The following is a 25387-nucleotide window of genomic DNA, read 5'->3' as shown; positions in this document are numbered from 1 at the left end:
TTACAGTCTCTCGTGTACTTCTACCTTGAAGGTGTTTCCTTCTTTTGTGATGAGCCGGTTTTGTCCTTCTCCGAAGATCACTTGAGCTCCATTAGTCGTGGCTGCTTTTACCGACATGAAGTCTTGTGGGTAGGTTGGGATGAACAAGGCGTTCTTCAGTGTGACGGGGACACTTCTCCCCTCTGTGTTGCGTAGAAGAACCACTGCATCGCCTCTCTTCAGCGCCACGTTGTTCTTCCTTGTTCCATCGGCCAACTCCATGTAGTGTTTGTTTGGGTTAAAAGTCTCATCAAATCGTGTGAATTTGCTCTTCTCAGTGATTATGTGTGACGTCGCCCCACAGTCCACCATCAGTCCATTTTGTTTGATGCCGTCTGGAAGCACCAAATGACTGGCTTGGAACACAAAGGAGGTGCCAATTTCCTTTGAATCTTCTTCTTTCTCCATAGTTTGTTTAGCAGAGTCAGGCTTGGTTTTCCTTCTGCACGTCGCGTCTGTATGTGTTGTGCTTCGGTGGTAGTTTGCACCACTTTGGTGTTGTTTTGTGGGGACAATTTTTCGAGAAATGTCCACGATTCCCACATCCATAACAGGTTGCTGACGCTATGTCCACTTGCATTACGTTGTCTGATTTTGGTTTGTGTTCAAATTTCTCTGTCTCTTCGTAGCTTCGTAGTTTGCTCTTGAACTCCACACAAGTCACTTCATTGTTGCTCTGTGTCATGTCAATGACGAATGGTTGTATGGTTCCGGTAGGCCCCGCAGAACCATAGCAATGCTCAACTCATCGCTTATTACTTGCTTTGTATTTATTAAAGCAGTCACTATCTTTTCGGCTCTAATGAAGTAGTCTGTAATAGTTTCTTCTGAGTCTTTCTTTAGGGAACACAATTCGTTGTACAGGGAAATAATTCTTGGCTTACCATCACTGGCATAATGGCGCCGTAAAATTTGTAGTGCTTTGCGACCATCGTCAGCAGCGTCTCTCATCACCAACGACAGACTTTTGTCGTCTAGGAACTGGATTAGCTCTGCAAAGCCATTCTGCATTCTTTTCTGGGTCCACCTCACCAGAGGAAAGTATTGTGTCCTTTAAACGTTCAAGTCTCATGTGACCAACAAATTTTACTTCCCAAAGTTCGTAGTTGTCCTCGTCTCCATCGAAGATCAGGCGCTGCCATCTTCCTCCCGTTGCACGTCTGGGCCATAACCTGTTGGGTTTCTTCCTTCTCACTCATCTTCAATGAATACTCCAGTTGTATATATATGAAAGATGATGGTTTATTTTAAGAATGGTTCAGTACAATGCCTCACAGCACCGGGAAACAAAACATCGGTAACTGTGGAAAATAGAACACAACTCCATCAAACTTTTCTGTGTGTGTCACGTCATTTCCTGGCGCGCAGTGAACCGGAAGAGATCACGTGACGATAGCGTGGATGAACCGGCACTACCGTATATAACCTATTGGAGGCGCATAACAACAACGGCAAGCCTCTCTTCTCATGATACACAGAAACAGCATTAATAACAATGAGATCACATTTACTCAACACAGACACAAACACACACACACACACACACACACACACACACACACACACACACACACACACACGCACGCACGCATGCACGCACGCACGCACGCACCACACACACACACACACACACACACACACACACACACACACACACACACACACACACACACACACACACACACCTCCGCTGCATTCCCCTGCACTTTTATCAGCTTCCAGGATGAACGCGACCATGCACCATCCCAGAGCGAGAGCCCAAACCGGGTAGTGGACTGTGCCATAAGTGGGGGGCGTGAAGGTCAGCAGAGACCAGATCAGGATCACCTGTGCCAAGAAACATTGTTGGTTACGACTCCAGCGGAGGGATATCGACAAAGTGGCATTTGGAAATGAACAAAGCCCGTACTCGACACAAGTCGAATAAAGACGGGCCTTTTATTATGAGATTTAAATGTTTATTATTTGGACACCCTCCCCAAGCCAGGCAGTTTTTCCTCCTCTAAAATATTGGGTTGTATTGGTAACCCAATTTTGGGTTACCAAAATAACCCACTATGTTTTGGTGTTTTGGTAACCCAATTTTGGATTACCAAAATAACCCAATATTTTTTTGGTGTTTTGGTAACCAAATTTTGGTTACCATAACAACCCAATATATTTTGGTGTTTTGGTAACCCAATTTTGGTTATCAAAATAACCCAATATGTTTTGGAGTTTTGGTAAACCAATTTTGGTTTACCAAAATAACCCAATATGTTTGGTGTTTTAGTAACCCCATTTTGTTTACCATAATAACCCAATATGTTTTGGTAACCCAATTTTGGTTATCAAAAATACCCAATATGTTTTGCTAACCCAATTTTGGGTTACCAAAATACCCTAATATTTTTTAGTATTTTGGTAAAATAATTTTGGGTTACCAAAATAACCTAATGTTTTAGTGTTTTGGTTACCAGTTTTGGGTAAACAAAATAACTCAATATGTTTTGGTGTTTTGGTAACCCAATTTTGGGATACCAAAATAACCCAATATGTTTTGGTATTTTGGTAATCCAATTTTGGTTACCATAATAACCCAATATGTTTTGGTGTTTTGGTAACCCAATTTGGCTATCAAAATAACCTAATATGTTTTGGTATTTTGGTAACGGAATTTTTGGTTACCAAAATAACCTAATATGTTTTAGTGTTTTGGTAACCCAATTTGGCCCGTAAATGAGTGTGTCCATGGTGATGCCACGTATAGTACACGCAAAATCCTCATTTCAATACGGCGGTTTGCACCACTTAACAATTGCACACACAATTTTAGTAGATCGCATGCAACACGCCCACTAATGGTACACACTGTTTTATAGATTGCACACTCTGTTTAGCGCGTGGTATTAGGATCTTAATAAATCAGGCTAACAGTCTTGGTAAATCACTCACAACATGCCCACTAATAGTACGTGCAATTACATTTTTTTCCACCTTAATGAAGTTTTTCCCTTGTGGGACCTTCTTCCACTTCATATTGATGTCTCCAGTTAAATAATATCATACCAGTATGACACAGGGACTAATGAAGAACCAGCACGCTCTCCACCAAAACCAGTAGCTGGAACTCCTGTGGCCAAGCATCATCTCTGCATCTATCATGAAACGGTTTCCACTTTTGGGAAAAAACAAAGATTTAAAGACACGACTCACTTTCATTGGCAGACATCTTCCAGTGTGTTATTTACCATAAATGTAGACCACACCCATGATCTCCAAGAGAGCCAAGATGAGCAGAACCCAACTGGCAACAAACTGGTCGATGAGAGTCACCTAGTATATTCCTGCCTATCACACACACACACATGTAAACACACATGTAAACACACACGTAAACACACATGTAAACACACACGTAAACACACAATGATTAGATGCGTTGACACACAAGAGGAGCAAACCTTTTCAGAACTTACCCGAGTGAGACAAGGTAGACCCAGCAGGTAGAGAAGCCCACTGGTGGCCATGGTGAGTGTGGCTTGTTTGGAGGTGAAGGTTTCAGGGAAGGAGTCAATCAGGCAGGTTGTGACCACCTCTAATTCCAAGAAGATATCAAACCTTTAAGACAAAGTTCTGGGACTGCATTGCTCTGGTCTCCAGTAGCTCACCAGAGGTTCAAATAATATTTGCTTAAACTCTTAGAGGCTGATCTACAGAGATCGAAATAGCACATGCTAAATAACACGTGCAAACTAGGGTTGCACCGATACCGGTATTTTGGTATCTGTACCAAAATTTATTTTGATACTTTCTAAAATAAAGTGGAAAACAAAACATTTCATTATTGGCTTAATTTTGACAGAAAAGCTTATGATGTATTAAATGTGTTTCTTAATGCTATCAAAGAAGAATTTTAACAAAGTAGGTGTAAGTAAACAAAGGCTCCTAATTAGTCTGCTACCATGAATTGATTAACTTGGACCCCAACTTAAACAAGTTGAAAAACGTATTCAGGTGTTACCATTTAGTGGTCAATTGTACGGAATATGTACTGTACTGTGCAATATGCGGAATATGTACTGTACTGTACTGTGCAATCTACTAATAAAAGTTTCAATCAATCAATGCTGACATATGCAGTAACATATTGGGTCATTTCTGTTACTACATTATATATATATATATATATATATATATATATATATATATATATATATATATATATATATATATATATATATATATATATATATATATATATATATATATACACTTGCAGTGTGTATATTGTACATATTACATATTGTTATGAAGGTGTCTGTTACTACATTACATATATACTTGCAGTGTGTATAATGCAGAGGTGTGGACTCGAGTCACATGACTTGGACTCGAGTCAGACTCGAGTCATGAATTTGATTGATTGATTGATTGATTGAGACTTTTATTAGTAGGTTGCACAGTGAAGTACATATTCCGTAAAATTGACCACTAAATGGTAACACCCGAATAAGTTTTTCAACTTGTTTAAGTCGGGGTCCACTTAAATTGATTCATGATACAGATATATACTATCATGTATACCAGACCTGGGCATTCTGCGGCCCGCGGGCCGCATCCGGCCCTTTGTACGTCCCTGTCCGGCCCGCGTGAGGCCAATTATAAATTACAAAATCAATTTAAAAAAGTATCTATTTCGAGTGTGCAATACAACGGTGCTGCTTTTGTTTTGAAAAGCGTTATTTGTATTACTTCCGTGCGGACGTATGCTCGTGCGCGCAGCGGCAATCACAAATACAAAATAAATAAAAAAAAAACATCTTTGTCGTGCGTGCAATACAACTGTGCTGCTTTTATTTTGAAAAGTGTTATATGTGCGTATGTCCTGTGAGGGAAGGCTCACAGCGACAAGTGATGCCCGGTTATCCCCGAGACGCTAAAAAGAGAAAAGTTGATGACGAATGGCGTGTTTTAAAAAAGACATGGACTGCCAAGTAAAGGTAAAGCCGTGTGCTTATTTGTGGTACACACGTTGCTGTCTTTAAAGAATATAGTGTAACGACCTGCTGAAGTAGATGTTGTCTTCTTGAGTTGCATAAATGAGAAGTGAGGAGACGTGCGTGTGGAAGGAACGAGATATGTTGAGCTGTGTTAGTATAGGTTGCTCAATAAAAGTTTCAAAAGAGCGTCAGACTTCGTGTGCACTTCTTCTGGACGCTACAATTGGTGGCAGAAGTAAAACTTTGCTCATACTGCACTGTTTGTGTGCTACGTCATCGGGAGGTACGTGCCACGTGAGGAGCTCGCCGCAAAGAGTGAGAGAGACAGAGAGAGAGAGAGAGAGAGCGTTTACAGGTGCAGCCACGCTGCTTGCCACGGGGGAATTCCGGCCTCAATGAAGACTCCCAGGTTTGATGGCAAGGCGAACTGGGAGGCATTTCATCCCACTTGTGACATCAATTGTAGCGTCCACAAGTGCACACCAAGTCTGACGCTCTTTTTAAACTTTTATTGAGCATGCTATACTAACATAGCTCAACTTATCTCGTTCTTTCCAAAAGGAAAACCAATCCTCACTCCTCATTTCCGCAACAGCAACGCTTCTTCCTTCTTCGCCAATCACCTTACAGGCGTGCTACGTTCACAACAAAGAGGATGCAGGATGAAGTGACAGAAATTGAAATTTTTGTATTGTAATATACATCAGGAACTGTTGTGTAAGAAAGTGTTAAAAATAAAACCATCAAAAGCCATCTGCTTTTGTATAAAGATAAGTTAGGTTAAATGAAAATATTATTATTATCTATCTTACGGTATATCAAAAATAATTTGAGCAAAATTTAATTGAAATATTGTCGGTGTGGCCCTCCAGCAGTGCTCGGGTTGCTCATGCGGCCCCCGGTAAAAATTAATTGCCCACCCCTGATATATACTATCATCATAATACAGTCATCACACAAGATAATCACATTGAATTATTTACATTATTTACAATCAGGGGTGTGGAGGGGGGGGGGGGGTAGGATATGGACAGCAAGTAGTGGACATAGAGAGAGAGAGAGAGAGAGAGAGAGAGAGAGAGAGAGAGAGAGAGAGAGAGAGAGAGAGAGAGAGAGAGAGAGAGAGAGAGAGAGAGAGATCAGAAGGCATAAGAAAAAGTATCTGCATTGGATTGTTTACATTTGATTATTAGCAATCCGGGGAGGGTGTTAGTTTAGGGTTGTAGCTGCCTGGAGGTGAACTTTTATTGCGGTTTAGAAGGAGGATACAGATGCCCTTTCTTTTATACCTGTTGGGAGCGCATTCCACATTGATGTGGCATAGAAAGGAATGAGTTAAGACCTTTGTTAGTTCGGAATCTGGGTTTAACGTGGTTAGTGGAGCTCCCCCTGGTGTTGTGGTTATGGCGGTCATTTACGTTAAGGAAGTAGTTTGACATGTACTTCGGTATCAGGGAGCTGTAGTGGATTTTATAGACTAGGCTCAGTGCAAGTTGTTTAACTCTGTCCTCCACCTTGAGCCAGCCCACTTTAGAGAAGTGGGTAGGAGTGAGGTGGGATCTGGGGTGGAGGTCTAGAAGTAACCTGACTAGCTTGTTCTGAGATGTTTGGAGTTTAGATTTGAGGGTTTTGGAGGTGCTAGGGTACCAGGAGGTGCATGCGTAATCGAAAAAGGGTTGAACGAGAGTTCCCGCCAGAATCCTCAAGGTGCTTTTGTTTACCAGAGAGGAGATTCTGTAGAGAAATATCGCTCGTTGGTTAACCTTTCTGATTACCTTGGTTGCCATTTTATCACAGGAAAGGTTAGCCTCTAGAATGGAACCTAGGTAGGTGACCTCATCTTTCCTGGCGATAACAATGTCACCCACTTTTATGGTGAAGTCGTTGACTTTCTTAAGGTTGATGTGGGACCCAAACAGGATGGATTCCGTTTTACCCAAGTGTATGGATAGCTTGTTGTCAGCGAGCCAGGTGCAAGTTCTACCGAGCTCAGCACTGAGGATTTTCTCCACCTGTGACTTGTCCTTGCCGGATACCAGCAGGGCAGAGTCATCCGCAAACAAAAACAATTCACAGTCGCATGCCGATGTCATGTCATTTATGTATATTAGGAACAGTAAAGGTCCCAATATACTGCCTTGGGGGACTCCACAGCTCACCGAGAGGGGGGGGGGGGGGGGGGGGGGGGGGGGAACACGGTGCCGTTCACCTCTACCACCTGCTCCCTCCCCTCCAAGTAAGAATGCATCCAGCTCCATGAGGTTTTGTTAAATCCGATTGCTCTGAGCTTATCCAACAGTATAGCGTGGTTAACGGTGTCAAAGGCCTTCTGAAGGTCCAGCATGACCATGCCGCAGTATTTGCCCGCGTCCACCTCATGTTTGATGTGGTCGGTCAGATAGAGAAGGCATGTGTCAGTGGAGTGGTTAGTTCTGAAGCCGGATTGGAATTTGTACATGAGTTTATTAGTGGCAAGGTAACTATCGACCTGTTCATAAACTATTTTCTCCATTACTTTCGAAACGGAACTGAGAATAGAAACAGGTCGGTAGTTGCCAGGTTCCAATTTGCTTCCTTTTTTAAAGAGGGGAGTTACTCTTGCTATCTTAAAATCTTTTGGTACTTGGCCTTGTGTAATTGATAGGTTTATTATGTGCGTGATGATCGGGGCAATGATGGAGGCAGAGTCCCTGAGGAATCTGGAGGGAATATTATCAAGGCCGGTGGCCTTGTTAGGGTGGAGCGCGCTCAATTTTTTAAACACCTCATCAGCTGTGACCATTTCTAATTTGAAATCATCGTTGGATACTCCTAGCTTTCTGTAGAAGGCTTTAATGTGTTCTACACCAAAGCGACCAGAGTGGTGGGACAGCTTGTTGACAAGAGTTGCGGCTATACTGGTGAAAAAAATGTTAAGTCTGCTAGCTACCTCCATTTTGTCTGTAATGAGGGAGTCACCCTCCTTGATGCTGATGTTGGTGAGTCTGGTTTTAAGTTTCTGGCTGCAACCAGGAAGCTGGTTGTTGAGAATTTTCCAGAGCTCACGTGGCTTATTTGTGTTTTCCTCTATTTTGTCGTTAATGTAATTTTTTTTTAAGGATTTAGTCAGGTTGGTTGACTTATTTCTTAATTTATTGCATTGCTTTTTGAGAGTTGAAAGGAGTAATTTGAGGTTGATATTATTGGGTTGTTTATCTACTTCTGTTTTACATTTTTGGTATTCAGAGTATTTTCTGTCTCTGTCTTTTATGGCAGCTAATAGATGACTTTAGACTCGACTTGACAAAATGTAAAGAGACTTGCAACTCGACTTAGACTTTAACATCAATGACTTGTGACTTCACTTGGACTTGAGCCTTTTGACTTGACATGACTTGCTACTTTCCCCAAAACCCAAAGATTAAAAAGTTATTCAGAAGCGCTCCGTATCTTTCATTTTGTTCTTGTCTGTCTATCAGCGTGTTGTGTGTGTCAGCGTGTGTGCTCTCAGTACAATAGCCAATCAAATTAGTTCTACTTTGTTTTCGTCCCAAAGCACTAATCCAATCAAATTGCAGGAAAACCAACGAAGAACAATTGTCAAATGACGCGCTAGTGAGAAAAAAATATGCCGTACGGGTATAAAAAGTACGACTTGGTCAACAAAAAATGAATTGCCGTATGCAAAACATGCAGTTCGAATGCTACATACGGAGACGCAACAACTTCCAACTTCGTTCGACATTTGAAGATGCACAAAGAAGGGTAAGTTTTGAATGTAAGATAACGTTTATTGGCTAAGTGACGTGACTTTTATTTGCTGTGTAGTTAAATCAGTGAGGCTGTAAACTCACTGCTAACGTTATAACCATAGACATCTTATAAGTAGACGCAGCATCGAGCGCTACTGCCTACTGGCGCATGACAAGACGCAGGGCCTCCATCTTGGAGTGGTGATCCGCTTCACTCAGTGCAATTCATTTGACAGGAACAATGAACTGTCAGCGCATTTAATTAATCTTACCTCACTGAATATCACTGATTTTCATGCGTTTTTTTTGTCATACGTGTAGCTATGATAAAGAACACATGTTATCGGCTAGAAACAGAAGATCTGAGTGTGTTTTATTGGAGCGCTGCAGTGTCGTCCTTCTGAATCTTCTTGTGTCACAAGCCGGAGAAGAGAGACGCGCGCTCTGTGTGTGTCTGGGTGTGGGTGTGGGTGTGGGGAGGGGGGGATGGGGAGCGTGTCTGATTATGGCGGAGCTGCGTCGAGTTTGTCGAATATGTAGATATTCTCACTACTTTTCTTTTGTCGAGCACAAAGAAAATAACATTTTAGTTAAATGTAAGTTGTGTCTTGGATCAAAGATCCCATCTACTGCCCAAAACAGCAATTCAAATCTGCTGAAACACCTACAAAAGCAACATGCTTTGACGAAGCTAGTAAAGAGAGACACAGACTCCGATGCCACTTTCCTTCCACCACCACCACTTAAGGATTAACTCTGCCTCTGCTCATCATTAAGCACTGAAGGTACACACTCTGTCAATTGTCTTTTATACTGTTTCATTCTAGACTTCTAGAGTGTTTGATTATCACTTGAGCACTTTCCAAATGATAAACCACAGTAACCTCAGCTATATATATATATATATATATATATATATATATATATATATATATATATATATATATATACAGTATGTATATATATATATATATATATATATATATATATATATATATATATATACATATATATATATATACAGTATATATATATATATATATATATATATATATATATATATATATATATATATATATATATATATATATATATATATATATATACATACTGTATATATATATATATATATATATATATATAATATATATATATATATATATATATATATATATATATTATATATATATATATATATATATATATATATATATATATATATATACTGTATATATATATATATATATATATATATATATATACTGTATATAGACACACACATACATAGGCAAATCATATTTTTTATGTAGATGATCTATATCTGCTGTACATATTTATTTTAGAAAAAATAAATGTTGGATACTTCTCTTGTTGTCTTATTTGTATTTGACTTTATTAAATGTTTGGGTAGAATAAAAAAAAAAAAAAACAGTTTCCTTTTAATAAATATAGAAATGTATCAGAACTGTTTATCCACTCTATGGAGGACTGTAGTTATTCATAGAACTGGCACCCGATGTTATTAAACAAGTATTGATTTTGAATCGAGAATTGTCTGGAATCGAGAATGATTCTGAATCGATTCGTTACCCCCAGGAATCGAATCGAATCATGTGGTGCCCAAAGACTCACAGCCCTAGTAGCTAGTAATACGTTTGCAGTAAAATGTCATATGAAGCACCCTGTCATTGAATAATTGACATTTTACACGCGCTTATTCACACAAAATCAGCCCCCTACGTGATCAGCGTGGGGCGAGGAGCTGCCCTGATTGAAGCACTTGTAGTTTGCAGCCATGTTAAAACTTCACTGTGCCATTACCTGCATTAGTGAGCGTCACAACAAAGGCATCCTTCAACACGTTGTTGTGAAATTTGCTATAGGAGGCAAGAGTCATGACTCCTCCCCAGCCAACTGACAAAGAGTAGAAGGTCCGAGTCGCAGCGTCTTTCCACACCTAAAACACGGAGTGATGATCAGTCCGACAGTTCTTCAGTCGGGATAGGCATTGAATTCATCAAGTCCATACATGTGCCTCGGTCAGCTTGGTCAAGTTGGATCGGGACCTGACGTAGAGCTCCATCCCATCTCTGGCTCCCTCCAGCGTCACCCCCCCTGATCAGCAAGACCACAAGCACCACATATGGAAACGTGGCGGTGAAATACACGACCTGGAGGGGCAATGGACAAAAGCTGTAACGATACCATGTGCACGTAGGAGCTTATTATTCTTAACATTGACGTTAACCTCGATGCTCTGCAGGGATATTCAACTTTCCAGACTATAAACCGCACTGGTGTATAAGCCGCAGAGGTGTGGACTCGAGTCACATGACTTGGACTCGAGTCAGACTCGAGTCATGAATTTGATGACTTTGGACTCGACTTGACAAAATGTAAAGAGACTTGCAACTCGACTTAGACTTTAACATCAATGACTTGTGACTTCACTTGGACTTGAGCCTTTTGACTTGACATGACTTGCTACTTTCCCCAAAACCCAAAGATTAAAAAGTTATTTGGGAGCGCGCCGCTCCGTATTTTTCCTTTTCTTCGTCTGTGTCTATCAGCGTGTTGTTCCTGTCAGCTGGTGTGCTCTCAGTACAACAGCCAATCAAATTAGATCTACGCTGTTTTCATCCCACAGCTCTCATCCAATCAAATTGCAGGACAACCAATGAAGAAGAATTGTCAAACAATGCGGCAGTGAGAAACAATTATGCCAAAGTTAATTTCGTTCGGGTATTAAAACTACGACTCGGTCAACAAAAAAACGAATAGCCCTATGCAAATCATGCAGTTCGAATATTATAGACGGAGACGTAACAACTTCCAACTTCGTTCGACATTTGAAGATGCACAAAGAAGGGTAAGTTTTGAATGTAAGCTAATGTTTATTGGCTAAGTAACGTGACTTTTATTTGCTGTGTAGTTAAATCAGTGAGGCTGTAAACTCACTGCTAACGTTATAACCATAGACATCTTATAAGGGTACGCAGCATGGAGCGCTACTGCCTACAGGCGCAGACGAGACGCGGGGCCGCCATCTTGGAGTGGTGATCCGCTCCACTAGTCTAATTCATTTGGCAGGAGCAATGAACTGTCAGCGCATTTAATTCATCTTACCTCACTGAATACCACTGATTTTCACACGCTTTTTTGTCATACGTGTAGCTATGATAAAGGACACATGTTTTGGCGTGTTTTATTATTCATAGTTTGCTTAACAGTAATATAATATTCTTATACGCTATAAGTGACCAGACGTCCGAGATCAAAACTGGGAATATAATCCCAGAGAAAGGGGAAAAAAACGGTCAGCTATTTTTAAATTGAAGAAACAATATGATTAGGTTATATATACATGCGTATATCCTACATAAACAATGTATGAATACATTAGATATCTATATATCTTATAGACTGTATCTCTGTTGCTGCAGCAGCAGAGAGTTTATTCTGTCTTGACACTTTGTATTGATATTTTGTATTACATTCTTCCCTTAAATGATCATGTTTACAGTCATTGTTTTATATGTATTTTTTATGTACACTACCGTTCAAAAGTTTGGGGTCACCCAAACAATTTTATGGAATAGCCTTCATTTTTAAGAACAAATATAGACTGTCGAGTTTCAGATGAAAGTTCTCTTTTTCTGGCCATTTTGAGCGTTTAATTGACCCCACAAATGTGATGCTCCAGAAACTCAATCTGCTCAAAGGAAGGTCAGTTTTGTAGCTTCTGTAACAAGCTAAACTGTTTTCAGATGTGTGAACATGATTGCACAAGGGTTTTCTAATCATCAATTAGCCTTCTGAGCCAATGAGCAAACACATTGTACCATTAGAACACTGGAGTGATAGTTTCTAGAAATGGGCCTCTATACACCTATGTAGATATTGCACCAAAAACCAGGCATTTGCAGCTAGAATAGTCATTTACCACATTAGCAATTTATAGAGTTTCTTTAAAGTTAAGACTAGTTTAAAGTTATCTTCATTGAAAAGTACAGTGCTTTTCCCTCAAAAATAAGGACATTTCAATGTGACCCCAAACTTTTGAACGGTAGTGTATGTCGCTTTGGATAAAAGCGTCTATCAAATACTTCAACATAAACATATATAAACACCTGGAAGTCTTTATATCAGCTAAAACCACCAATCTGTTTCACTGGATTCAGAATAAAACCAAATTCTGTCTTACCCAACAATGTTAGTATTTGAATATTGTTACTTGAAGACTTATTCCTGGTTACAATTATACTGTTAAGAAAGTATTGTCTTATATTTTGCCTAAAATGAGAATGCATCATAATCAGTGGCGGCTGGTGAATTTAGTTTTAGGTGGGGCTGAAAGTTTGTAAACCAAACCCCCTGTAAGGGGGTCATCTTCCCCCAGAAGATTTCTTTGTGATTTTCACATACAAATATTAAAGATCTTTGCTCCTTCTCAACTCTGTGGTAATATTATTTTCATAAAATACAACCAGTAGTACATTAATGTTAAATCTTACTTGTGAAAAGTAATCACCCGATTCCTATTTTCAACAGTCCGCTCATTTGAGCAGGAAAACGCTGAACACCATCTTTGTTTTCTACCTGTCAACTGTCAGTTTAGGCTGCTCGCCGGCTCCTCATCACCACTTCAAGATGGCGGCCAAATTGCTCGTGTCACAGCAGCCAATGCTGCGTCTACTTATAAGATGTCTATGGTTATAACGTCATTGCAAACACGGCAATATGTTGCGTCCACTGCAGCTCGCTACCTTATTCATACTTTTTGTCAAGTGATTTTTTTTAAGCAGGGCTGCATGAGGTACCTATACATAACGTTCCGTTAGTCAATGTATCACACACAGTAACGTAACGTTAGACGGCGATCAGCAGCACCGCATATTTTAGCCACCTACAAAAACACAAACATAGTCAAATAAAGGTCAGTTAAATGTATACTATCTTAAGAATATGTGTACATATTGCATAGGGCCCTGACATCTAAAAAGTACAACTCTGTTCATTGTTTTGTTCATGTTTTTGTTATGTTTTTCATATGTACGCACACATCAACACACATACAGTATGAGATGAGATCAATGAGATAAGGTAAGAACAGGATATAAACTACTGTGGAACTAGTTACAATGCAATATGCCATGGAAATACAATGTTAACACTTTTGTGCAAATAAGTACAGTTGCAATTGTTTTTTCAAATGTGTTTATTCTGTAAAGGAATGAGTTAAATGTTTAAAATGACTGGATAATAGTGCTATTATGAAGTGCAATGTCAGCACTATTTTTTTCCCTGCAATTTCAAATGCACTTGTTTTAATGAATAAATACAGCGTTTTAAAAGCATACCCAATCTGTGTAAATATATTAGTCTGTGGTTAAAAGGACTTGAAAGGACTCGAAATTCAAAATGCAGGACTTGGGACTGTCATAACTGGGTCTATGGCGTGGTTTGTTCTCCCAGAAGGCAAAGGAAAATTGGCCCGTGCGAGGCGTGAATTTAAATACATGTTTATTTAACAATAAAAAAGGAATAAACAAAAGGCGCTCACAGTGGAGGTAGAAAACTTGGCTATACAAAACAAAAGACTTGCACGAGGGCGGAAATACAAAACTTGGGTAGAAACACAAAACTTGCACAAAGGCAGAAACTATGAACAATAAAACAAAAACACTAACTGTGGCATAAATGAACAAAACTTACTTGGCAAAGAACTGTGACATGACATGAAGTGGAGGGATCAAAAAGTGTGAGGACGCCAGGACGAACAACAGAAACAGACAGATTTAAATAGTGACGTGATCAGTGAAAACAGGTGCGTGACATGACAGGTGAAAACTAATGGGTGACCATGGAAACCAAACCAAACAAGGAAGTGCAACCAGGAACTAAAAAGAGCCCAATACCCAAGCAAAACAAAAACATGATTAACACCTACATGACAGAGCCCCCCCCTTACGGACAGATACCAGATGTCCCAACACAAAAAAATGAACAAGAGTCATGGGGGGGCGGGAGGGGAACATGGCGGTGGGTCGCCAGGCAAAGTGGCCCCGAATCCACCGAGGCATAGTCATGTGGCGGCGGCGAGTGGAACGTCGCCACCACCGGCGAGGTGGGCGACCCGGGAAGGGCCACATGCGTGGCCGACGAAGAGGTGGGCGCACTTGGCGTGGCGGACGACCAGGCAGTGGCCACCTTCGTGGCAGACGAGGAGGCAGGCACGTCGTCATCATGGCAGGCGGCGAAGCTTGGCGTGGCGCGTCAGGCGGCGAAGCTTGGCGTGGCGGGTAAGGCGGCGAAGCTTGGCGTGGCGGGTAAGGCGGCGAAGCTTGGCGTGGCGGGTCTTGGTCTTGGCGAGGGTCTTGGTCTTGGCGTGGGTCTTGGTCTTGGCGTGGGTCTTGGTCTTGGCGAGGGTCTTGGTCTTGGCGAGGGTCTTGGTCTTGGCGGGGGTCTTGGTCTTGGCGGGGGTCTTGGTCTTGGTCTTGGCGGGGGTCTTGGTCTTGGTCTTGGCGAGGGTCTGGGTCTTGGTCTTGGCATGGTTGGTCTTGGACTTGGTCTTGGTGTTGGCATGGTTGGTCTTGGACTTGGCGTGGTTGGTCTTGGACTTGGCGTGGTTGGTCTTGGACTTGGCGTGGTTGGTCTTGGACTTGGCGTGGTTGGTCTTGGCGTGGCGGTGCTTGGACTTGGTCTTGGCGTGGCGGTGCTTGGACTTGGTCTTGGTGTGGCGGTGCTTGGTTTTGTCGTGGAGCTGCGACTGGCGGCACTGGGCGTCGTGGAGCTGCGACTGGCGGCACTGGGCGTCGTGGAGCTGCGACTGGCGGCACTGGGCGTCGTGGAGCTGCGACTGGCGGCACTGGGCGTCTTGGAGCTGCGACTGGCGGCACTGGGCGTCGTGAAGCTGCGACTGGCGGCACTGGGCGTCGTGAAGCTGCGACTGGCGGCACTGGGCGTCGTGAAGCTGCGCCTGGCGGCACTGGGCGTCGTGAAGCTGCGACTGGCGGCACTTGGCGTCGTGAAGCTGCGACTGGCGGCGCTTGGCGTCGTGAAGCTGCGACTGGCGGCGCTTGGCGTCGTGAAGCTGCGACTGGCGGCGCTTGGCGTGGAGCAGGTACTGGCGGCGCTTGGCGTGGAGCAGGTACTGGCGACGCTTGGCATGGAGCAGGTACTGGCGGCGCTTGGCGTGGAGCAGGTACTGGTGGCGCTTGGCGTGGAGCAGGTACTGGTGGCGCTTGGCGTGGTGGGGCTTGGCGTGGAGCTGGGCGTGGAGCAGGTGGATCTTGGAATGGTCGAAAAACTGGTGGTGGTGGCCGTGCTGGTGGCTGTGGTTTGGCAGGTCGAAAGACAGGTGGTGGTGGCCGAGCTGGAGGCTGTGGCTTGGCGTGACGATGCTGAGCCACCCCACCTGAACATTTCCCAGCCCTAGCCCCCCCCTCAAGGAGCGGATCCCAGACGCGCTCCCCGCGGTCTGGAACCGTCTTTTGGGGTGGGTGGAGGGAGGTCAGAAGGGGGGCTAAATCCTCCCCTCTAAATTGTCCAAAAAGTCTTTCTTCTTGTACCTGGGATCTTGTGGGTGAAAAAAAAAAAGTGTGACTTGGGCGTGGCTTGAGTCCTGGGGGGCGGGGCATGAAAACTGGGTGACTGTGACTGACAGGATCTAATTTGTAAAAACATGTCCTGATAATGTCTTATAATGTTTTTACAGTCTTTTGCTGGAGGTGAGTGATCAAAAGAAAAAGTCTTGAAAAAAAAATCCTGGTCTGTGATGTCATCAGGGCGAAGCCGGGCTGGCTGCTGCTTGCTTCCGCCCGGAGGGGGAGGGACTTGTGGGAGCGGCGTGTCCTGCCGGCTCGCGGAAGTCTTCCCTCGCCCTTGGCGACGCTTCCGGGACGGGAACGACGCGCCGATCGGCACCAGCTTGCCTCCATTCCCCTACATCATCCCCCTGCGCTCCCTTGAGGAAAAGCGCAGCGTCTCAGTCTCCATCGCGCGCAGCACCTCCCAAGAAGCCTCGTCAATAACGTCCAATTTTCTTGCGGAGAAACTCTTCTGCTGGCGTCCTACTGTCATAACTGGGTCTATGGCGTGGTTTGTTCTCCCAGAAGGCAAAGGAAAATTGGCCCGTGCGAGGCGTGAATTTAAATACATGTTTATTTAACAATAAAAAAGGAATAAACAAAAGGCGCTCACAGTGGAGGTAGAAAACTTGGCTATACAAAACAAAAGACTTGCACGAGGGCGGAAATACAAAACTTGGGTAGAAACACAAAACTTGCACAAAGGCAGAAACTATGAACAATAAAACAAAAACACTAACTGTGGCATAAATGAACAAAACTTACTTGGCAAAGAACTGTGAAGGGATCAAAAAGTGCGAGGACGCCAGGACGAACAACAGAAACAGACAGATTTAAATAGTGACGTGATCAGTGAAAACAGGTGCGTGACAAGACAGGTGAACAGGTGCGTGACATGACAGGTGAAAACTAATGGGTGACCATGGAAACCAAACCAAACAAGGAAGTGCAACCAGGAACTAAAAAGAGCCCAAAACCCAAGCAAAACAAAAACATGATTAACACAGACATGACAGGGACTTGACTTGAGACTTTCCAGTCTTGACTTTGGACTTGACTCGGGACTTGCCTGTCTTGACTCGGGACTTGACTCGAGACTTGAGGGCAAAGACTTGAGACTTACTTGTGACTTGCAAAGCAATGACTTGGTCCCACCTCTGATAAGCCGCACCCACTAAATTTGAGAAGAAAAAAGATTTTATTATATACTAGCACACCGGACTACAAGTTGCAGATATATACAAATACATTGTGGAATGAGTTATTTACAAAGACTTTGTAAACGTTTATTATACCCACATATGCGGTCCTCTCCAAGGTTTCTCATAGTCATTCACATCGACGTCCCACTGGGGTGAGTTTTTCCTTGCCCGTATGTGGGCTCTGTACCAAGGATGTCGTTGTGGCTTGTGCAGCCCTTTGAGACACTTGTGATTTAGGGCTATATAAATAAACATTGATTGATTGATTGAACTTAATTGTTTCCAAATAACGGTAAAACGGCTGATTTAATTTATTTTCTTAATCTATTCCATAATCTATCTGTTAGCGAAGAAAAATCCATAGATTAGCCGCATCTTTGTATAAGCCACAGGGTTCGAAGTTTGAGAAAAAAGTAGTGGTTTATAGTCCGGAAAATACGGTAAATTCGTTTGGAGGCCACATTTCCATAAATCAAAGGACCAGTGTGCCGGACTTCTCCCTTCACTCTTAGTCATATTTATTATATTTTAGAGAGCCAGCATCCTCTACAGCAGACATTTGATTTTGGTCTATTTATTTTCTTCGAGTTACTGGCGCACTCTGTTTTTAAGGACATTCTGCCAAAAAAGAATCAAAGATCATCTCAATGACACTACTCTAAAATCTGCCGTAAAAATGTGAGTTGAAGTACCTCAGAGTCTTGTTCACGAGTGAGGGAAGGGTGGATTGTGAGATTGACAGGTGGATCGGTTTGGCGTCTGCAGTGATGCGTACCCTGTATCGGTCCGTCGTGGTGAAAAAGGAGCTTTGGCGGAAGGCAAAGCTCTCGATTTACCGGTCGATCTACGTTCCTATCCTCACTTATGGTCATGAACTTTGGGCTATGACTGAAAGGACAAGATCTCGGGTACAAGCGGGCCAAATGAGTTTCCTCCGTCAAATGGCGGGGCTCTCCCTTAGAGATAGGTTGAGGGGCTCAGAGTAAAGTGCCTGCCCCTCCATATCGAGAGGAGCCAGATGAGGTAGTTCAATCATGTGTTCAGGATGCCCTCCAACCACCAATAAACACATAATTATATTAGTTTTTCCAATGCCCCACTTTTTGTACGTTTTGATTTTCAATGAAAATTTTCTCCAAAGTATTGTTTCGGTTTACGTATACGGTCCCGGTTAACGTGCAGCCAAATGTGGCATGTAAAATGCTTTTGTCCGACCCGTAGGAGGTTACGGGGTAGACCCAGAACACGAAGAGGGACTACGTCTCCCAGCTGGCCTGGGAATGCCTCGGGATCCTGCAAGAGAAGCTGTATGAAGTAGCTGGGGAGAGAGAAGTCTGGGCTTCTTTGCTTAGGCTGCTGCCCCCACGACCCGACCTCTGTATAAGCGGAAGAAGATGGATGGATAGATGGAAAAATGTGAGTCTGTCACAATTTGTTTGAACTGAACTTGCGGGCCACCAGTTCAAAGCCCAAATAATTAAAGGGAGAGGACCTAAAATAGAACCTTGAGGAACACCACTAGTATAACTGAAGAAGTTGAACAAATGACTACTGACTGCATCTGAAGTAAACAAGCCACAGCAACAACAGAGATAGATAAATCACAAAAAAAGGCACTGTCAAAAAGGAGAGGATTTAGAAGGGTGTTATGTAATTCACAAGTTTGGACCCCGGTGTTGTATGTTTGTGTGGTGGTTTCTCCCCTCGGGGTTCCTCGGACCACCAAGCACTGACATGACAGTTCCGTTTCAGGGTTTAGAACACTGCAATATTTCAGTTTCTTAGGTGCTTTTCAGCAATTGTCCTTGTCTGGCTGTTTATGTCTCTCGCTCTCGCTCAAACTCCACCACCTCTCTCCTCCCCGGCTGCTGCCTTTTAACAGAGCGACAGGTGATTAGATAAGCAGCCCAAGGTGGGCCATCTACGCACCTGTCGCTGATCTCGAAGCCGGTCCTGGCAAACCCCACTTCACTGCAGGTCCGCAGGCCACGCCCCCCTCCACAGTTTGCTAGCAAGTTTCAAATGTCAAAGCAAGGATCTGCCAAAGTGTTTACTTTGGTCCAAGTTTCTCTCGGAGCACTCTATTGTTTTTTAGGAATTTGCTGCAAAAAATGTTTTGCAATGAACTCTGTGACCGGTATTTTAGGGCCCTGGGCTTCTGTAGGCTTCGAATTGCAGCAGATTTATCAACATACTTTTCCTGATGCCTTTGACAAGCGCTGCAGCAACGAGGACAGAGCTGAGCAGCAAACGGAGAGCCAAGTGCCAAACGATACTAGCGGATCTCTGTAGAGTCACATGACTGTGGAACAAAAGAGCCTGAGAACCACATTCTGTAGACCAATGTGTGAAGACATGCGAGTGAGACACCCTTACTCCCAGTACTGCTCACTGGGACTCTGCACTGGAACTCTTATTTTGTGTTTTCTTGAGTCCAGTTGGTCACTATAAGTCCATTGCAATACTCTGGAGAGATAGAGAAAATAAGTCAGCACTTTTCAGCACTCTTACAACGGAATCCAAGTAATAAAAAACACCTTTTGGTGAGGTGCTGCAGTTGCTGTCGGCCCACTCCATGCAAGTGGACCAAGGCAGAGGAGACTGGAAGGATGTAAACATGTAGTAGAGGCTGTAGGCGATGATCACATTGTAGTAGATGGACACCATCAGGGTCACCAGCACCATGGCAACGCCAACACCTGCAGACAATTGAAGACACATTTTCACTGAACCACAATTTCCTGTCTAGCCCAAAAATTCCCTTGAAGTCGAGTTAGAAAGTTTATGAATAATTTATGAGGGAAGAGAACAGACTTTGGGCATAAGCTTCAGTTCAAATTGTCTTTTATGGTCTACTGCTTCACTGTTTGTTCTGTTTAGTTTGAACTGTTTCAACCGTTATTTAACACGGAAGCTCTCAACATAAGCAACTGTTTTTAATGACAGTATATTCTTACAGAATAATACAAAACCCAAAACCAGTGAAGTTGGCACGTTGTGTAAATGGTAAATAAAAACAAAATACAATGATTTGCAAATCCTTTTCAACTTATATTCAATCGAATGGACTGCAAAGACAAGATATTTAATGTTCACACTGAGAAACTTCATTTTTTTGGTGCAAATAATCATTAACTTAGAATTTAATGGCAGCAACACATTGCAAAAAAGTTGTCACAGGAGCATTTTTACCACTGTGTTACATGGCCTTTCCTTTTAACAACACTCAGTAAATGTTTGGGAACTGAGGAGACCAATTATTTCCCATACTTGCTTGATGTACAGCTTAAGTTGTCTCCTCTTTTACTATGAAGCCACGCTGTTGTAACACGTGGCTTGGCATTGTCTTGCTGAAATAAGCAGGGGCGTCCAGGATAACGTTGCTTGGATGGCAACATATGTTGCTCCAAAACCTATATGTACCTTTTAGCATTAATGGTGCCTTCACAGATGTGTAAGTTACCCATGCCTTGGGCACTAATACACCCCCATACCATCACAGATGCTGGCTTTTCAACTTTGTGCCTATAACAATCCGGATGGTTCTTTTCCTTTTTGGTCCAGAGGCCTTGACGTCCACAGTTTCCAAAAACTATTTGAAATGTGGACTCATCAGACTACAGAACACTTTTCCACTTTGCATCAGTCCATCTTAGATGAGCTCGGGCTCAGCGAAGCCAGCAGCGATTTTGGGTGTTGTTGATAAATGGCTTTCGCTTTGCACGGTAGAGTTTTAACTTGCACTTACAGATGTGGAGACCAATTGTAGTTACTGACAGTGGTTTTCTGAAGTGTTCTTGAGCCCATGTGGTTATATCCTTTACACACTGATGTCGCTTTGTGATGCAGTACCGCCTGAGGGATCCAAGGTCACAGGTATTAACGCTTACGTGCAGTGATTTCTCCAGATTCTCTGAACCTTTTATTGATATTACGGACCGTAGATGGTGAAATCCCCCAAATTCTTTGCAATAGCTGGTTGAGAAATGTTGTTCTTAAACTGTTGGACAATTTGCGCATGCATTTGTACAAAGTTGTGACCCTCGCCCCATCCTTGTTTGTGAATGACTGAGCATTTCATGGAAGCTGCTTTTATACCCAATCATAGCACCCACCTGATCCCAATTAGCCTGTTCACCTGTGGGATGTTCCACATAAGTATTTGAGCATTCCTCAACTTCCTCAGTCTTTTTTGCCACTTGTGCCAGCTTTTTTGAAACATGTTGCAGGCATCAAATTCCAAATGAGCTAACATATGCAAAAAATAGCTAAGTTTTTAGTTCGAACATTAAGTATCTTGTCTTTGCAGTCTATTCAACTGACTATAAGTTGAAAAGGATTTGCAAATCATTGTTTTTTGTTTTTATTTACAATTTAGAAAACGTGCCAACTTTACTGGTTTTGGGTTTTGTACTATAGAAATGCAACTTAAGCATACATTAGATGAGTCAGTGTACAGCACTGTTGAGTAGTATAGATCTGTGGTTCAGAAAACACTTAACTCTCCAAGTACCACCTTAGTATTCTTTGAAAACAAGGCAGAGGTTTTATTTCACAAGTATATGTATTATTTTGACAACTGTAACATTACACACAGTTTGAACAGTAACACTGTGTTTGAATCTACTTAAATCTAGTGATTCTTTGATGTACCACTAGATGGAGCCTGCGTACCACTACCACAGTTTGAGAATCACTTGTATAGATTTAATATCCAGTGAAAAGAAGTCAACACACATACAAAACAAGCAAGTATCGAGAGTATCAGATGGTGTCTTGCCTACATTCAAGCATGGTGGTAGCATCATGGTCTGGGGTGCATGAGTGCTACTTTCAGTGGGGAGCTGCGGTCCATTGAAGGCAACATGAATTCCAACGTACTGTGATATTACAGCATGTGCTACGTTTCACATTTGTGTGACGCTACCTTCTATTTGTTTTGCCTCTGACTTTTTTTTATTCCGTTTGTTTTGCTTTCTCTTTTGGCTCTCGGCAACGGCGGCCACACTCCCTCACCTCTCTGTGTCTGCCCTGCTTGCCTCTTTGTTTCATTCTGTCTTGTTTAAGTTTCTTGTTGCCTCTTTTTGCACTGCTCTCCAAAATCTAAACAATGGAATTGATCTACCGGCCTCTCATTGACAAGATCTCGGGTTCAGGGGAACCTGCCTGTCTTGAAGGAACATTTGATGCTGGACACACGACGGACTCTTGGGAGAAAAAGAATGCCGTGTGCCTGGCGATCCTCCAGTCGAAGATGTTGGACCTGGAATCATGGTAACAAGACATCTGCTGATTGTAGTAAGCTTTGACTTATGTATCGACAAAATAAAAGATACTGGCAGCCGCTCAAGGTACCTCAAAGCTGCCACAAATGATTGGAAGATGTAGGCAGAACTCTGGACACCTCGTCCGATGTTATCCAAAATCACAAAAGTCTGTCTGTGTCACGGCCCGGGGTCATGCGAATGCGCCCCGCGGAGCGCACCTCGGGACACGCCCACGGCCGCTCATCTCCTGCACGCGTCACTCCGGCAGCAGCAAGCAGCTGCAATCAATCTGCACTCAGCGCACCTGTGATTGATGAGCTTCCTGGGCTTCTTAAGCCAGTGCAGACCTGCGTTCCGTGCCAGAATGTAATCTTCTTTTCGCGTACAATAAGCCATGTCATGCTCTATGCTCACTCTTGCTCTTTGTGTTTTTTTCCCCGTTGTATTGATTGTCTCGTGTCCTCCTTGTCGATCCTACTGCCGACCTTCGTTCCCGCGTTGACGAGCTATGTGTCTCGTCTTTTTCTTTGTTTCTTCTGCCTCCCTGACTGCCTCTTGGATCTCAACCTCCCGCTTGGACACAGACCTTCTACGCCCCGCTTAGGCCCCGACTTCCTGCTTGTTTGACGGCTCTATGAGCCTGGCCTCCCCCCTTTGGACTTGCCTCTCGCTCAACATTTACGGTAAAACTCAACAGTTAATTTCTACACATAGTCACACACATACACACTCTTGGATTTTTGTCACACTCCATTCTCTAGTTTACTAAGATTATTGTTTTGTTATTTTATATATATATATATATATATATATATATATATATATATATATATATATATATATATATATATATATATATATATACAGTGTATATATATATATATATATATATATATATATATATATATATATATATATATATATATATATATATATATATATATATATATATATATATATATGTGTGTGTATATATATATATATATATATATATATATATATATATATATATATATATATATATATATATATATATATATATATATATATATATATATATATATATATATATATATATATATATATATATATATATATATATATATATATATAATAAAACATTGAGCTAAACTATGCCCCCTGTTGTCTGTGCCGTCTACTCCCTCCGGTAAACTACAGTACGTTCTGGCCAATTAATTAGGGACCAGGCGGTACAGTTTCCTTAGCCCTGCCCCCAGTGACTCTAGCCCCGCCCCCAGTGACTTTGCCCCCACTCACAATGTCTTTTGCTTTTCCCTCCGCTTTTGAATTTTTTTTTAATCCATCTCAAAGATCTTTTGAAGGGACTGTTTAACTTTGAGAAAGGGGTGGAAGAATTTACCGACCGCCTGGACGCCCTCATCCCACCCTTAGTGACTGTTCCTCAGTCGGCAGGAAGCGACCGGCATCCGCTATCGGAGGGGGATAGTACGGACGACTGTGCTGGTGGGGTTGCACAGCTGCGGCCAGCAAGACCACTACCACCGGTCTTTCGGTTTGCCTGGCCGCATCCACCAAGCAGACTACCAGCACCAGCTCCAGGACTGGTCCCCGAGCCAGCACTCGCTCCAGGGCTGGTCCCCGAGCCAGCACCTGCTCCAAGGCTGGTTCCCGAGCCAGCACCCGCTCCAAGGCTGGTCCCCGAGCCAGCACCTGCTACAAGGATGGAGCTCGAGCGGCCGCCAGGCGCCTGCACGCGGCGCCCTCTGTGGCCAATGCATGGATGCTTTCTGCGCCAACAGCAGCGGCGCCCAGGACAGAGACATGGGTCTCGTAGGGGGCTGTGTTTCTAGTGCCACTCGCGTCCGCCTCCCCGATGGCCAAGAAGGTGGCCGTTTCTTGGTCGTCCGACTCGCCGGCTGAAGCGGTGTGCTACTCGTCACCGCCACCAGACTCGTCCCCGGTGGATTCGGGGACACTTGGGCCGGCGACCCACCAAGTTCACCCCTCAAACCTCCCTTGACTTTTGATCTTTGTGTTCTTCTTAATAAGACATCTGGAATCTGTCCGTAAGGAGGGGGGTACTGTCACGGCCTGGGCGCATGCCAATGCACATTAATCTATGAGCCCCGTGGAGTGCACCTCGGGACAAGCCCACACCCGCTCATCTCCTGCACGCGTCACTCCAGCGGCAGCAAGCAGCTGCAAATTGGTTTTCTACACCAAAATGTATCTATTTATTATTCTTCTTCTTCTCCAGATTTTGGCACGTTCTACTTTCCACATTTTTCACCCGATTCAAACCGTTCCAACTTCAAACTGTTCAGCCTATTCGGGAATCGCGGGTTTTCCATTGACAAAGTCCAAAAATCCCAAGATTTCCCAGAATTACAGTTTTTTCGGGACATGTTTCCCATTAAAAATGAATTGGCCATTTTTCAAACTTCCACCATTTCCACATTTTCCAACCTATTCAAACCATTTCACCTTCAACATATTCCACCATCTGGGAAATTCAAACTTCTTTTTTTCCAAGTAAAAAAACAATTCCAGGATTTTCCAGAATTCCTGCTTTTCCAAAGCCCTATGTCTACCCTT

General features: G+C 42.9%; 1 pseudogene; it reads right to left on the bottom strand.

The window, feature by feature from the left end:
- Positions 1–22337, bottom strand: LOC133646279 (sodium- and chloride-dependent neutral and basic amino acid transporter B(0+)-like; annotated as a pseudogene).
- Positions 22338–25387: the final 3050 nt, after the last annotated feature.

Source organism: Entelurus aequoreus, linkage group LG01 (genome assembly GCF_033978785.1).
Source record: "Entelurus aequoreus isolate RoL-2023_Sb linkage group LG01, RoL_Eaeq_v1.1, whole genome shotgun sequence".
In the NCBI taxonomy this organism is placed as follows: Eukaryota; Metazoa; Chordata; class Actinopteri; order Syngnathiformes; family Syngnathidae; genus Entelurus; species Entelurus aequoreus.
Note: the sequence above shows the minus strand (reverse complement) of the source record. Positions and strands in the feature narration are given on the sequence as shown.